The sequence below is a fragment of the Protopterus annectens genome, chromosome 11.part0, assembly GCF_019279795.1.
Source record: "Protopterus annectens isolate FY-2018-M chromosome 11.part0, PAN1.0, whole genome shotgun sequence".
Lineage (NCBI taxonomy): Eukaryota > Metazoa > Chordata > Ceratodontiformes > Protopteridae > Protopterus > Protopterus annectens.
The window spans coordinates 151,296,232-151,312,559 of record NC_056745.1 but is presented as its reverse complement, the minus strand read 5'-3'; positions in this window follow the sequence as shown (position 1 = coordinate 151,312,559).

Below are 16,328 nucleotides of genomic sequence, written 5' to 3'. Positions count from 1 at the left end.
CCTTTTTTTCGGGAAAAAAAGGGGGTTTTGGTTTTTTCCCCCCCCTTTCTCTGCTGCTCTAGGAACTCTGCTGGATACCACGAGGAGCTGTGATGAGTTCTCTACAGCCAGAAAAGCCTGCCAAAGCGTGCTTTATAGCACGGGGCTGGAAAAGGCAGGACATGACCCAAAATGGCCACTGAACTACAAGTTACTGTCTTAAACCACTCCTCTGAGGACAAACAGGCAGCTCCGTACTCCCCACTCCCACTGGTGAGTAAAGAAACTTCCCCCCGACCAAACAAAGACAATGGAGAAGTACAGGAACCAAGACAAAGCCCAGGGATCAGAAAAATCTGATCACTGGAACAAACTAGCCAGGAAAGTTAGGAGAACAAGTATATTTTTTTTGTTTTTTTTTTCAAGTTTTTTTTTCACCGACAGAACAGAAAACACAATAAATGCTTTGCTTTTCGATTAAATGCTATCAAAAGCTAGTACACTTGAGTGTATTGGCCTGTAGTTTAACTTTTAAGCAAACTTAAACTAAGAAGTGCAACCAACAATGAAAGCTTATAAAAACAGGAAAAACAGGTAGTACCACTATAAAATAGACAGAAACAAATGGTCGAAAAATGCAAGAAAAAATACTTAAAATCTGGAAAGTTGCTTTTTCCTTTCTCTGCTGCTCTAGGAACTCTGCTGGATACCACGAGGAGCTGTGCTGAGTTCTCTACAGCCAGAAAAGCCTGCCAAAGCGTGCTTTATAGCAGGGGGCTGGAAAAGGCAGGAAATGACCCAAAATGGCCACTGAACTACAAGTTACTGTCTTAACCCACTCCTCTGAGGACAAACAGGCAGCTCAGTACTCCCCACTCCCACTGGTGAGTACAGAAACTTCCCCCTGACCAAACAAAGAAAATGGAGAAGTACAGGAACCAAGACAAAGCCCAGGGATCAGCAAAATCTGGTCACTGGAACAAACTAGCCAGGAAAGTTAGGACAACAAGAATATTTTTTTGTTTTTTTTCAAGTTTTTTTTTCACAGACAGAAGAGAAAATACAATAAATGCTTTGCTTTTCGATTAAATGCTATCAAAAGCTAGTACACTTGAGTGTATTAGCCTGTAGTTTAACTTTTAAGCAAACTTAAACTAAGAAGTGCAACCAACAATTAAAGCTTATAAAAACAGGAAAAACAGGTAATACCACTATAAAATAGACATAAACAGTCATCAAATAACACAAATGGTCGAAAAATGCAAGAAAAAATACTTAAAATCTGGAAAGTTGCTTTTCCTTTCTCTGCTGCTCTAGGAACTCTGCTGGATACCACGAGGAGCTGTGCTGAGTTCTCTACAGCCAGAAAAGCCTGCCAAAGCGTGCTTTATAGCAGAGGGCTGGAAAAGGCAGGAAATGACCCAAAATGGCCACTGAACTACAAGTTACTGTCTTAAACCACTCCTCTGAGGACAAACAGGCAGCTCAGTACTCCCCACTCCCACTGGTGAGTAAAGAAACTTCCCCCTGACCAAACAAAGAAAATGGAGAAGTACAGGAACCAAGACAAAGCCCAGGGATCAGAAAAATCTGATCACTGGAACAAACTAGCCAGGAAAGTTAGGACAACAAGAATATTTTTTTTTTTTTTTCAAGTTTTTTTTTACAGACAGAACAGAAAACACAATAAATGCTTTGCTTTTCGATTAAATGCTATCAAAAGCTAGTACACTTGTGTGTATTAGCCTGTAGTTTAACTTTTAAGCAAATTTAAACTAAGAAGTGCAACCAACAATTAAAGCTTATAAAAATAGGAAAAACAGGTTGTACCACTATAAAATAGACAGAAACAGTCGTCGAATAACACAAATGGTCGAAAAATGCAATAAAAAATACTTAAAATCTGGAAAATTGCTTTTTCCTTTCTCTGCTGCTTTAGGAACTCTGCTGGATACCACGAGGAGCTGTGCTGAGTTCTCTACAGCCAGAAAAGCCTGCCAAAGCGTGCTTTATAGCAGGGGGCTAGAAAAGGCAGGAAATTACCCAAAATGGCCACTGAACTACAAGTTACTGTCTTAAACCACTCCTCTGAGGACAAACAGGCAGCTCAGTACTCCCCACTCCCACTGGTGAGTAAAGAAACTTCCCCCTGACCAAACAAAGAAAATGAAGAAGTACAGGAACCAAGACAAAGCCCAGGGATCAGCAAAATCTGATCAATGGAACAAACTAGCCAGGAAAGTTAAGAGAACAAGAATATTTTTTTGTTTTTTTTCAAGTTTTTTTTTCACAGACAGAACAGAAAACACAATAAATGCTTTACTTTTCGATTAAATGTTATCAAAAGCAAGTAGACTTGAGTGTATTAGCCTGTAGTTTAACTTTTAAGCAAACTTAAACTAAGAAGTGCAACCAACAATTAAAGCTTATAAAAACAGGAAAAACAGGTAATACCACTATAAAATAGACATAAACAGTCGTGGAATAACACAAATGGTCGAAAAATGCAAGAAAAAATACTTCAAATCTGGAAAGTTGCTTTTTCCTTTCTCTGCTGCTCTAGGAACTCTGCTGGATACCACGAGGAGCTGTGCTGAGTTCTCTACAGCCAGAAAAGCCTGCCAAAGCGTGCTTTATAGCAGGGGGCTGGAAAAGGCAGGACATGACCCAAAATGGCCACTGAACTACAAGTTACTGTCTTAAACCACTCCTCTGAGGACAAACAGGCAGCTCAGTACTCCCCACTCCCACTGGTGAGTAAAGAAACTTCCCCCTGACCAAACAAAAAAAATGGAGAAGTACAGGAACCAAGACAAAGCCCAGGGATCAGAAAAATATGATCACTGGAACAAACTAGCCAGGAAAGTGAGGAGAACAAGAATATTTTTTTTGTTTTTTTTTCAAGTTTTTTTTTCACCGACAGAACAGAAAACACAATAAATGCTTTGCTTTTCGATTAAATGCTATCAAAAGCTAGTACACTTGAGTGTATTGGCCTGTAGTTTAACTTTTAAGCAAACTTAAACTAAGAAGTGCAACCAAAAATTAAAGCTAATAAAAACAGGAAAAACAGGTAGTACCACTATAAAATAGACAGAAACAGTCGTCGAATAACACAAATGGTCGAAAAATGCAAGAAAAAATACTTCAAATCTGGAAAGTTGCTTTTTCCTTTCTCTGCTGCTCTAGGAACTCTGCTGGATACCACGAGGAGCTGTGCTGAGTTCTCTACAGCCAGAAAAGCCTGCCAAAGCGTGCTTTATAGCAGGGGGCTGGAAAAGGCAGGAAATGACCCAAAATGGCCACTGAACTACAATTTACTGTCTTAAACCACTCCTCTGAGGACAAACAGGCAGCTCCGTACTCCCCACTCCCACTGTTGAGTAAAGAAACTTCCCCCCGACCAAACAAAGACAATGGAGAAGTACAGGAATCAAGACAAAGCCCAGGGATCAGAAAAATCTGATCACTGGAACAAACTAGCCAGGAAAGTTAGGAGAACAAGTATATTTTTTTTTTTTTTTTCAAGTTTTTTTTTCACCGACAGAACAGAAAACACAATAAATGCTTTGCTTTTCGATTAAATGCTATCAAAAGCTAGTACACTTGAGTGTATTGGCCTGTAGTTTAACTTTTAAGCAAACTTAAACTAAGAAGTGCAACCAACAATTAAAGCTTATAAAAACAGGAAAAACAGGTAGTACCACTATAAAATAGACAGAAACAGTCGTCGAATAACACAAATGGTCGAAAAATGCAAGAAAAAATACTTAAAATCTGGAAAGTTGCTTTTTCCTTTCTCTGCTGCTCTAGGAACTCTGCTGGATACCACGAGGAGCTGTGCTGAGTTCTCTACAGCCAGAAAAGCCTGCCAAAGCGTGCTTTATAGCAGGGGCTGGAAAAGGCAGGAACTGACCCAAAATGGCCACTGAACTACAAGTTACTGTCTTAAACCACTCCTCTGAGGACAAACAGGCAGCTCAGTACTCCCCACTCCCACTGGTGAGTACAGAAACTTCCCCCTGACCAAACAAAGAAAATGGAGAAGTACAGGAACCAAGACAAAGCCCAGGGATCAGCAAAATCTGGTCACTGGAACAAACTAGCCAGGAAAGTTAGGACAACAAGAATATTTTTTTGTTTTTTTTCAAGTTTTTTTTTCACAGACAGAACAGAAAACACAATAAATGCTTTGCTTTTCGATTAAATGCTATCAAAAGCTAGTACACTTGAGTGTATTAGCCTTTAGTTTAACTTTTAAGCAAACTTAAACTAAGAAGTGCAACCAACAATTAAAGCTTATAAAAACAGGAAAAACAGGTAATACCACTATAAAATAGACATAAACAGTCGTCAAATAACACAAATGGTCGAAAAATGCAAGAAAAAAATACTTCAAATCTGGAAAGTTGCTTTTTCCTTTCTCTGCTGCTCTAGGAACTCTGCTGGATACCACGAGGAGCTGTGCTGAGTTCTCTACAGCCAGAAAAGCCTGCCAAAGCGTGCTTTATAGCAGGGGGCTGGAAAAGGCAGTAAATGACCCAAAATGGCCACTGAACTACAAGTTACTGTCTTAAACCACTCCTCTGAGGACAAACAGGCAGCTCAGTACTCCCCACTCCCACTGGTGAGTAAAGAAACTTCCCCCTGACCAAACAAAGAAAATGGAGAAGTACAGGAACCAAGACAAAGCCCAGGGATCAGAAAAATCTGATCACTGGAACAAACTAGCCAGGAAAGTTAGGACAACAAGAATATTTTTTTTTTGTTTTTTTTTCAAGTTTTTTTTTTACAGACAGAACAGAAAACACAATAAATGCTTTGCTTTTCGATTAAATGCTATCAAAAGCTAGTACACTTGTGTGTATTAGCCTGTAGTTTAACTTTTAAGCAAATTTAAACTAAGAAGTGCAACCAACAATTAAAGCTTATAAAAATAGGAAAAACAGGTTGTACCACTATAAAATAGACAGAAACAGTCGTCGAATAACACAAATGGTCGAAAAATGCAATAAAAAATACTTAAAATCTGGAAAATTGCTTTTTCCTTTCTCTGCTGCTTTAGGAACTCTGCTGGATACCACGAGGAGCTGTGCTGAGTTCTCTACAGCCAGAAAAGCCTGCCAAAGCGTGCTTTATAGCAGGGGGCTAGAAAAGGCAGGAAATGACCCAAAATGGCCACTGAACTACAAGTTACTGTCTTAAACCACTCCTCTGAGGACAAACAGGCAGCTCAGTACTCCCCACTCCCACTGGTGAGTAAAGAAACTTCCCCCTGACCAAACAAAGAAAATGAAGAAGTACAGGAACCAAGACAAAGCCCAGGGATCAGCAAAATCTGATCAATGGAACAAACTAGCCAGGAAAGTTAAGAGAACAAGAATATTTTTTTGTTTTTTTTCAAGTTTTTTTTTCACAGACAGAACAGAAAACACAATAAATGCTTTGCTTTTCGATTAAATGTTATCAAAAGCAAGTAGACTTGAGTGTATTAGCCTGTAGTTTAACTTTTAAGCAAACTTAAACTAAGAAGTGCAACCAACAATTAAAGCTTATAAAAACAGGAAAAACAGGTAATACCACTATAAAATAGACATAAACAGTCGTCGAATAACACAAATGGTCGAAAAATGCAAGAAAAAATACTTCAAATCTGGAAAGTTGCTTTTTCCTTTCTCTGCTGCTCTAGGAACTCTGCTGGATACCACGAGGAGCTGTGATGAGTTCTCTACAGCCAGAAAAGCCTGCCAAAGCGTGCTTTATAGCACGGAGCTGGAAAAGGCAGGACATGACCCAAAATGGCCACTGAACTACAAGTTACTGTCTTAAACCACTCCTCTGAGGACAAACAGGCAGCTCAGTACTCCCCACTCCCACTGGTGAGTAAAGAAACTTCCCCCTGACCAAACAAAGAAAATGGAGAAGTACAGGAACCAAGACAAAGCCCAGGGATCAGAAAAATCTGATCACTGGAACAAACTAGCCAGGAAAGTTAGGAGAACAAGAATATTTTTTTTTGTTTTCAAGTTTTTTTTTCACCGACAGAACAGAAAACACAATAAATGCTTTGCTTTTCGATTAAATGCTATCAAAAGCTAGTACACTTGAGTGTATTGGCCTGTAGTTTAACTTTTAAGCAAACTTAAACTAAGAAGTGCAACCAAAAATTAAAGCTTATAAAAACAGGAAAAACAGGTAGTACCACTATAAAATAGACAGAAACAGTCGTCGAATAACACAAATGGTCGAAAAATGCAAGAAAAAATACTTCAAATCTGGAAAGTTGCTTTTTCCTTTCTCTGCTGCTCTAGGAACTCTGCTGGATACCACGAGGAGCTGTGCTGAGTTCTCTACAGCCAGAAAAGCCTGCCAAAGCGTGCTTTATAGCAGGGGGCTGGAAAAGGCAGGAAATTACCCAAAATGGCCACTGAACTACAAGTTACTGTCTTAAACCACTCCTCCGAGGACAAACAGGCAGCTCAGTACTCCCCACTCCCACTGGTGAGTAAAGAAACTTCCCCCTGACCAAACAAAGAAAATGGAGAAGTACAGGAACCAAGACAAAGCCCAGGGATCAGCAAAATCTGATCACTAGAACAAACTAGCCAGGAAAGTTAGGAGAACAAGAATATTTTTTTGTTTTTTTCAAGTTTTTTTTTCACAGACAGAACAGAAAACACAATAAATGCTTTGCTTTTCGATTAAATGCTATCAAAAGCTAGTACACTTGAGTGTATTAGCATGTAGTTTAACTTTTAAGCAAACTTAAACTAAGAAGTGCAACCAACAATTAAAGCTTATAAAAACAGGAAAAACAGGTAATACCATTATAAAATAGACAGAAACAGTCATCGAATAACACAAATGGTCGAAAAATGCGAGAAAAAATACTTAAAATCTGGAAAGTTGCTTTTTCCTTTCTCTGCTGCTCTAGGAACTCTGCTGGATACCACGAGGAGTTTTGCTGAGTTCTCTACAGCTTGTAAAGACATGCTCCCTTCAGCAGCAGCATGCAGCAGAGCTGAAAAAGCCATTGAGATAAGTAGGTTTGCACAACCAGGAGAGTGATAGGCTGGTCTATAGGACAGGCAAGCTGGCCCACTCTCTACTCCAAACTGTTGCTGGGTGAACAGGACTTTCCCAGCAGGAATGAATGTGCCATAGTGTTCTCACCTGCGCAGGGAATACCAGAGTCCAGACCCACAGAATGAATGGTCAAATTTGGTAAAGGTAGAGGAGCCATTGGGTGAGGTCCAGCAGAGAAAAAAAAATATTCTCAGGGAGCACCCCTATGAAGATCCAGTGCAAAGCCATAGCAAAAGAGCTTTTTTCTATGGTATGAATTCCATTAGAAATTGTTGCTGACCAAGAAACCTCATTCATGTCAGTGTAACACATCAGCTCAAACTGTTAAAATGAAACTACTATAAAGTTCTTATTACAGCTTGCTTTAATATGATATTATATTATACTTTGGATGCAAGGGACATTGAATATGTAATTCAGAAGAACTGGTCCTTGCTGCAACTGGATAATAGTATTAAACATCATTTTTCATCCCCTCCTACTTTTACATATAAAAATAATTTTAATATAAAAACATTTTTAGAGAGACCAAAAATGAATAATTAGGGGTTCGCAATAACAAGAAAATGCGGACACTGTCGCCACTGCCCATTTATTTGCACTGATTATTTGAATGTGGTGTTAGGTAACTTCGATTTTAACACTAGAAGGACAGCTTATGATTGTTTGACATTGAAGTTTATATGCCTGGCCACATGTAATGTATGTCCCACATTCTATGTGGGGAAAATGAAACATACACTCAATAAGCAAATTTATCAACACAATTATAGTATTCAGCGCAAAGATGATAAAAGTGCTTTCACCAGGCATAGTGTAGATTGTAAGAGCTTTATAAAATTTACATTTTCAACTTTTGAGCAGATTGAGGTGTACCCTTATTGTGAGGACTGAGAAAATAGACTATTGCAAAGAAAAATGCATTAGCAGATTAGGTTGAATGCCACAAACTATCCAGGGTTGAAATGAGGCAGTGTGCACTTCTAACAAATTAAAGAGGAAAGCTTCATATCTATAACACAACATTTTTATGAGGTTTATGAATTTAAAATGTATATTTAATGGTGTTAAAATGTATGTTAAATGTTTTTAAATTAAATTTGATGTTGTTCTTAATTTTTCATTGTATAAAATGAAGTAATCACATAGCCATGATTTTATTGGATAGAATGTGAATGTGTTTTTAACGAATGATTGAAACCAGGGGTGTGTTTTTTTTCATTAATGGTTCTGAGGATGTTTTGTTTGTAAATACGAAAGCACTAAAACATAGATTTTTTAAGGGTAATGGATTTTGGTACATCATGAGGACTGTGGTGCCGAACTAGTGGTAGTGTTGGTTTAAAAGTTAAGTTTTCCTCTAGTTCTGGGTATCGACAAAGATTTTGTTGAATGACTCTTAGTTTACAATTGTCTGCAAGCCTGATTAGCCAGATGTCTCAGTTCAAGGTTTAGAAATTAGAAAAGCAAATGCTGAATAAAGGAGGTCCAGCAACAGAGCCCTGTGGGACAACAGTGGTCACCTTCATACTCTGTGATAAGACACCTTTTATCCACACTGTATAGGTTCTTATAACCAATTCCCTATTCATCTTAGCACATAAGAATATATTTGCAATACATTAAACTTGCTAACTATGCTTGTATGGGGAATGGTATTAAATGCCTTGGTCCGGTCAAGGTATGCTGTATGGAAAGCATGACCATTGGCAAAAGTTTGTGTCACCATATCAAAGAAGTTAGCCATGCTCATTAGATAGGATCTACCTCTGACAAAGCCAAACTGCAGTGGGTCTAGTCTGGTGAGAGTTTTAATGCCATAATTTATCAGGTCAGCTATAATATGTTACACAGCTTTGTAAATAAGGCTTGTCAGGCTGATAGGTTCATAGGTTTATACTAGGCTATCTGCCCTAAGGCATTTATAAGCCTAGCCCAAATTTTTTTGGCTTACGCCACCCCTTATAAGAAAAAATACTGTGCCCATTGGCCTATAATTCTTGGGGTCAGTGGTGAGGCCGCCCTTGTGGAGTGGTATTACTACCACTGTGTGCCAAACCTCAGGGTCAAAGCCAGTGGCTAAACTCAAGTTAAATAGTTTAAAGTGTGACTCTGCCAGGGCTTGAAACAGCAAGGAATATTGTCAGGTCCCACTGACAAAGTAGTTTTAGTCCCGAGGTTCACATTCAGTGTATGTATTTTAGTGATGAAGAGGGTCTGAGATTCAGGGATGAGTGGGATTCATTGGAAACACTGTATTATAAATATCCCCAAGGCTTGCTAGATAATAACAACATATTCTCAGAAAGACAGTTTAATTCAGTACACTATAGAAACCATTCCTGGTATGAAATTAAATTTGAAACCATACCTGATACAGAATCCTAACACCAAGTATCTATAGAAGCAAAATGTTTAAACCAGGGTCATAATTCCAAAGTGAGTGGAGCCGTTGAACTGATCTTCAAGTCTGATGAATCTACAAGACTTTGTAATGTCCTCAGAGAGCTAAATAACTCATGTTCTATGCTACAAGCGGATGAATAGATTGAATAATTGAGTAAGGCTAGGTTTCTGTCCACTTTAGACTTAACCAAAAGCTTATTCGCAAATTCCTCTAGCTCCAGAAACCAAAGAAATGTTATTGTCCACACAGTACAGGCTGTTTACTATAGAGTCCTGACTTTTGGTCTCCACAAAGCAGCTGCAGCATTCAAGAGGCTGATGGACAAAAAATGTATACCTCACAGAAGCTATGCAGCAGCCTACCTGAATGGTGTGTTAATATTTTGTGGGGCCTGGGAAATAAATATTCCTAAAGTCTAACACATGTTAAATTCCTTAATGCAGATGAGTTGTTATGGATATACCACCCATTTAATGGAGGTCGAACTGACAACTCTACATGCAAAAATTGGTCATGTGATACAGTAGTGGCAGCTGAGGCTGCTGAAACTAGATGATGCTGTGCCTTTAAGAGCAGGCAGACCAGTTGCTATGCCTTTAAGAGCAGGTAGACCAGTTTCTATGCCTTTAAGAGCAGGCAGACCAGTTGCTATGCCTTTAAGAGCAGTCAGACCAGTTTTAACAATAACACATAGGTTTTACAATGAACAGAGAAGCAGATACTATATTCCTGTTTTCCTGAATCCTGGGTCAATAAAGGAGTATGTTAAGGAATTTACAGTGAAGTTATGTTTGAAGAGAGTAACAAGGTTAGAGGCTATTCCTGTACTATGAATTTTGGAAGATACACTTGAAAACTGAACAAGAAGGGGATTTGTTGAATGGAACTTTTACCAGCGCATGTGTTAAAACCTATTAAAAGATTTTACATTATGATTTGCTTTAAAAAATCTTCTTTGAAGAATTTCTACATAGATGAACTGTACTTGTTAAAGCTGTTACAAAGAGATGGACTTTATTTCATTGTCTACACTGTTTGCTGCAAGGAAGCTATTTTGTCTGTTGCCCCATATAGGATCATAGCATCATAGGAGATTACTAGGCTATCCACCTGGAGGTCATTTTAAGCCTAGCTGTTTCATCCCAATGTAATACCATAGAAATGCTAGTCAACACCCAAGGTTGCATTTAGTGATGACTGTCTATGTACAGGAGGATTGTGGGCTCTATCCCCAGTAAGAATTTACGGTGCCCCATCTACTCGTCCAGGTTCCTCTTGAATAGTGTTATAGAGGTGCTCTGTTTTACATTAATTGGTAGCCTGTTCCAAAGCTGCAGCAGTCACTGGGAGATAAATCTGTTGCTCCAGCATGTCCTACTTAAGTTGCAGGCCATATTTAGATCCCTGGAATGGGTAGCCCTAGTCCCATTTGGTTTAAGGATATGCAGCCCTGCATTCGCATGGGTTTCTTCTGGGTGCTCTGGTTTCCTCCCACATTACAAAGACATGTATCTGAAACATTTCTTCCCGGGCCTCCACTAAAAATTGGCTCATTCCAAGTCAGACTTTCCTGGTAAACAAATGTTAAATAAAGAAAGAAGTTTACATGATACGGAGTATAGTGACAGGGACTTTAGTCCGTTTGTGTAAGACACATGCTGGAGCCCCTTGATCTTTGATTATACCTTTTAAGAAAACTGTTTCAGAGTTGCATTTATTACTATAATTTTTATTAAGTGGTACTGTGTATATCTATAAACAAATGGTGATATCTAGCTATGTATCTAAATATCTATCTATATCTGTATCAATATATCTATATATGCATATGTTAATTCTTCAGTTTTTAATCTATATATTAATCAAGTTCAAAGCCTAATTTAGGTCTTCTATGAGCTTATGACCTACCAATGTAGGACCATAAACCCTATTCGTTAACCAACTATCAAAACCACTCTTAAAAGACTGCAAACTCTCTGCCTTTCTTATCCTGTAGGGGCAGCATTCCATAACAGAGCTGCTCTACTAAGAAAGGTTCTTCTTTTAAACAGTGTGAGATAATGGGGCATCAACAAACCCATTATTTCTAGTTTCATCAGAGTGACCCTTAGCCTCAATAGCCACATTAACTGCTAACCTGTTGTTTTGTTCACACTTATAAGCATTAAATCATCTCTTAACAATATATAGTTAATTGTGAAAAGGGACAATTTTTCAACCCTACTTTTATAGCCCAGTCCCTTAATACTGATAATTTACTTACTAAAGCAATTTTTCAAACTTTCTAAGCATTTGATGTGAATACAGTTGTAAGAGTGGCCACACAGTTTTTACTATATGGTGTAAGCACTGATTTTTAAAGTTGCACTAAAACTTGTTCATCCCAACTTATAATAGTATTCAAAATATCCTTAATGGCCATAAAGAATTTCCTAACAACAGCCATAACGTTAACATCAAAAGCAAAATGGCTATCCATTACCACCTCAACTGTGTTATAGTGTCTATGGTTTCTAATATAGCTAATGTATTTGTTTTATAATGCCTTAAATACCTATGTTAGATTTTTATCTTCAAGCCTACCTGCAACACTGGATACATTACAGTTTGCTTATAGATCCAACCGCTGCACAGCTGATGCAATAGCTATAGCACTTCATGAATCCTCGGCACATCTACAGAGCAAGAACTGCTATGTCAGAATGCTGTTCATTGATTTTAGTTCGGTCTTTAACAGTATCATCCCCCAGAATCTGATAACGAAACTAATCCAGCTGGGCATCAATACCCCCCTATGTAACTGGATACTGGACATTTTCATCAGCAGACCTCAAAAGGTATGTGTGGGAAATAACAGTTCAATCAGTATTACACTGAGCACGGGTGTCCCTCAGGGCTGTTCACCTTGCTGACGCACGACTACATGGACAAGCATGAATCCAACAAAATCATAAAGTTCGTGGATGATACCACTGCCATAAGTCTTCTCAGAAATGGTGAGGAAACAGCCTACAGGGATGAAGTGGAGCATATGATAGGCTGGTGCAACAGCAACAATCTGGCCTTAAATGTAAGTAAGACAAAATAATTAATAGTGGACTTCAGGAGGACTCAGAAGATATATCAACCTCTGGAAATTAAGGGGGTGGCAGTGGAAAGAGTCAAAAACAGCAAGTTCCTAGGGGTGCACATCTCATATGACCTAGCCTGGTCGACTCATGTTAGCTGTAATGTGAAGAAAGCACAATGTCTGCACTTCCTACAGAAACTGAGGAAGGCAAACTTGTCTCAGTCCATCCTCAAAGCCTACTACAGTGGGACCATCGAGAGTATCCTCTCAAATAACATCATAGTTTGGTATGGTAACTGCAAATCATCTGACCGCAAGGGTCTCCTGAGGGTAGTGAAGACAACGGAAGAAGTCATTCGTTCCTCACTCTCATCCATGGATGATCTGCATGGGATTCGGTGTGTGGGAAGGGCTAAGAAGATAATCAGCAATCCCACCCACCCTGCCCATTGCATGTACTTCCACCTTTGCTCAGGCAGGTGGTATCACAGCTTACACTGCAAACCATCTAGACTGAACAGGAGCTTCTTCCCTCTATCATAAGGCTGCTGAACTTAAATGCCAGGCATGACAGTGAATAATTAGATCAATACGCCACTTGCTATGAAGTATCAGCTATAGTAATCACTCTGACAAATCGCTTCAATAACTGGTACAGTTAGCCTGATTTCTTATGCTATTACTTCCTGAATGTGCAATAGTCAGGAGTGAGTCACCACTCCATCCATGTACAATATGAACATCAGAATATATCATACTACAACTGATGACGTGCAATATTCTAAGTAATCACAATGTGAAGTCATAGTCTTGCAGTACCTACTAGCATAATATTGTCTGATGTCTTCTTGTTCAATTGTGGTAATTGTTATGTCTTGCACGGGGACCAAAGCAAAGTAGTTTCGTTCAGCTTGCACTGCATCTGATTGACAATAAAGTTTACTTTGACTTTGACTTTATGTGTTGCTGGTTGTTTTTATTGTAAGCTGTCATTTTCAATTCTATCCACTAGATTGTTTGTAGTATATAAACATTTTTAAATGGAGACCACATGTAGCTGAGGAAGTCTTGTATAATTTAAAGTACAAAGGCTTATACAATAAATTTAATGTTATAAGTGTATGGACATCTGCAGTTTTTGCTTTTTGTTTCAAATATCATGTTATCCAAAGGATATGCATAGCATGCATTTTAAGATCCATGCTATATTATATTACATTTTTTAGAATTAAACTCCACAGCATTATTATATCAACGTTTTAAAGAGTCCATAAATTCTTGTAGTCTGAACTTTACACCCATATTAGAGACAATTGTGACTGATTTGTGTACATTCAGCAAATCTGCTGATGCAAATCTTACTTTGAATGAGAAAGTCAGACATAAAGATAACAAATAAGTGAGGCCCAAGCACCTGTTTCCATATGTTTAATGCCTGATACAGAATTGCTGATTTTTTTTTTTTTATGAATTAACTTTTTATTACATTTTCCACAGTTATACATTACAAAGCAAAACAGGGAAAAAAGAAAAAAAAACAATTAATATATAGTGGAGATAAAATAACAATGGATTTACAAAGGATCAAATAACCATATTATACTGCAATTCACAATTTCCTGTGAGTTTATCCTTGCTGGTGTGACTTCGTAACAAAGTTTTAGCATAAAGAAAAAGTACATTTTCCTCATTGTAACACAGAACTTTATCCAATGACAGAGCATGTCATATACAATCAATTAAAATAGGAGTAGTAGTAAAACATTACTAACTAGTTATTTACATAGAAGGTTGTCATTGTCCATTGTTATCTAGTATATAAGAAACATTTTAATTGTCTCCCTAAATCTAACAAAGAGAACTATTTACAATATATACATTATTTACAAATGGATGTCACTCATGAAAAATATTTGGTGGAGTTTAGATTTGCGTTAGACTACTAGTGGATCACGTTATACCTAATGAAAGTAAGATATCTTTTATAAAAAGTGCTAGCTTAAGTTAAATTACGGTCTCCAAGGATTGTTGGAAGAAGATTTTACAATTAATGTGTGTGCCGTACAATAGGGCTAGATACTTTAATTTTAGTGCTGGACTAGGATAGTATTTCTATGAGCTTCCCCCAGTAAATCTTGAAATAGGTTAGTTTCTTTTGACTGACAGTTTTTAATTTGTTAGCCAAGACATATTTAATAGCCACATTTTTGAATTCTGACCAGGAAATTTTGGATCTATCAAGCCACTTAAGAGCTATATAGGATTTGAGTAATGCACTTAATGTTACAATAATATGCTTGGATTCTAACGTGTATGTATTGGGGAAAATGTTCAATATTGACATTTCCCATGAGAGAGTAGATTTCATGTATCCTGATTTCTCCAGTTTCACTCTTAAAGAGCACCAACGTTTGTGAACATTTTTACAAGACCAAAAGATATGTAAGATGTCAGCTATTGTGTTAGTACATGTGGGGCAAAAAGGTGAGGTATTAGGATCTATTTTATTCAGGAAGAGTCAAGTATGGTAGGCGTTATTTATCATGATTTGGGTATAAATTAATTTTTTAAAAGGAATAAGTTTTGTAGTTATTTGCATTGCTGCCAATTTTTGTTCGTTAGTAAATTTTACATTTTGGGTTATCCAATAGTTTGAGTGTAGAATTTCAGTTTGGTATTTAGTTTGGGTGACAAATCTATAAGTATTCGAAAGCATTTTGTTTTTTAGTAGTAATTGGGAGATGAGTTGTTGATATAGCTGGAATTCTTGTAAGGGTACATTTATTTTTGATGTTTTCAAGGATATTAAGTAAATTATTTGATTGACAATTGTTCTGTATTTTTTATTTAATGCCAAGGCATTAAGAATGTGACTTAGGGGCTGATCTTTTAATTGATATAGGTCCCATACTGTACAGTTTTTAATATTTGGGTATTTATCTAAGTTTAGCATTTTGTTATTTATTTTGAGTTCAGGGTTCATATGTATTGGTTGTGCCATAATTAAGGAATTCCTTATGTTTAAGGAAGCGGTCAGTTTTTGGAAACATGTTACATTATTGATTATAACAGGATGTAAATTAAAGCTTCTTAGAGTTTTGTTGCTAAGGAAGGGAATGGCTTTTGGGTTAATGTTAGATGTTTTTAGATTCTGGTAATATTTTTTTATCCAAAGGGGGTTCCAGGAGGTATCAAAGGGTTCAAAATGGGTTAGTCTCATAATGTGGTTAGCTCTAATAATATGGTAATATGTTTGGAAATCAGGAAGACTCAGGCCGCCCATTTCCTTAGGTAGTATTAGTTTTTTGTAACTAATTCGAACACTCTTAGGATGCCATATAAATGTACCCAATGTTGTTTTCAGTTTGGAAAAGAATTTGTTTGGGACACATTGGCTTAGCGCTTGAAGGTGGTATAATATTTTGGGAAGAATATTCATTTTTATAACTGATGTCTTGGAAAGGAAAGAGAGGTTTAGGTTTTTCCATCTGTCCAAATCTTTTGTAATTTTTGACCAAATTGTATAGAGATTTTCTTTTATAATTTTTTTTTGAGGGTGAGTGAAGGTAACACCAAGATATTTGAGTGAGTATTCTATTTTGATCTTTGACTCAGGGAAGAAGATTTCCTTTTGGCTATGAGGGTTTAACGGAAATATTCTGGATTTATTGGGATTCATAGCATAGTTTGAGATTGCCGAGAATTTGTCAGTCGAGTTTAGGATTTTCACAAGGTCAGTGGAAGGGTGTTGAAAATAAATGTTGAGATCATCAGCAAATGCCATGA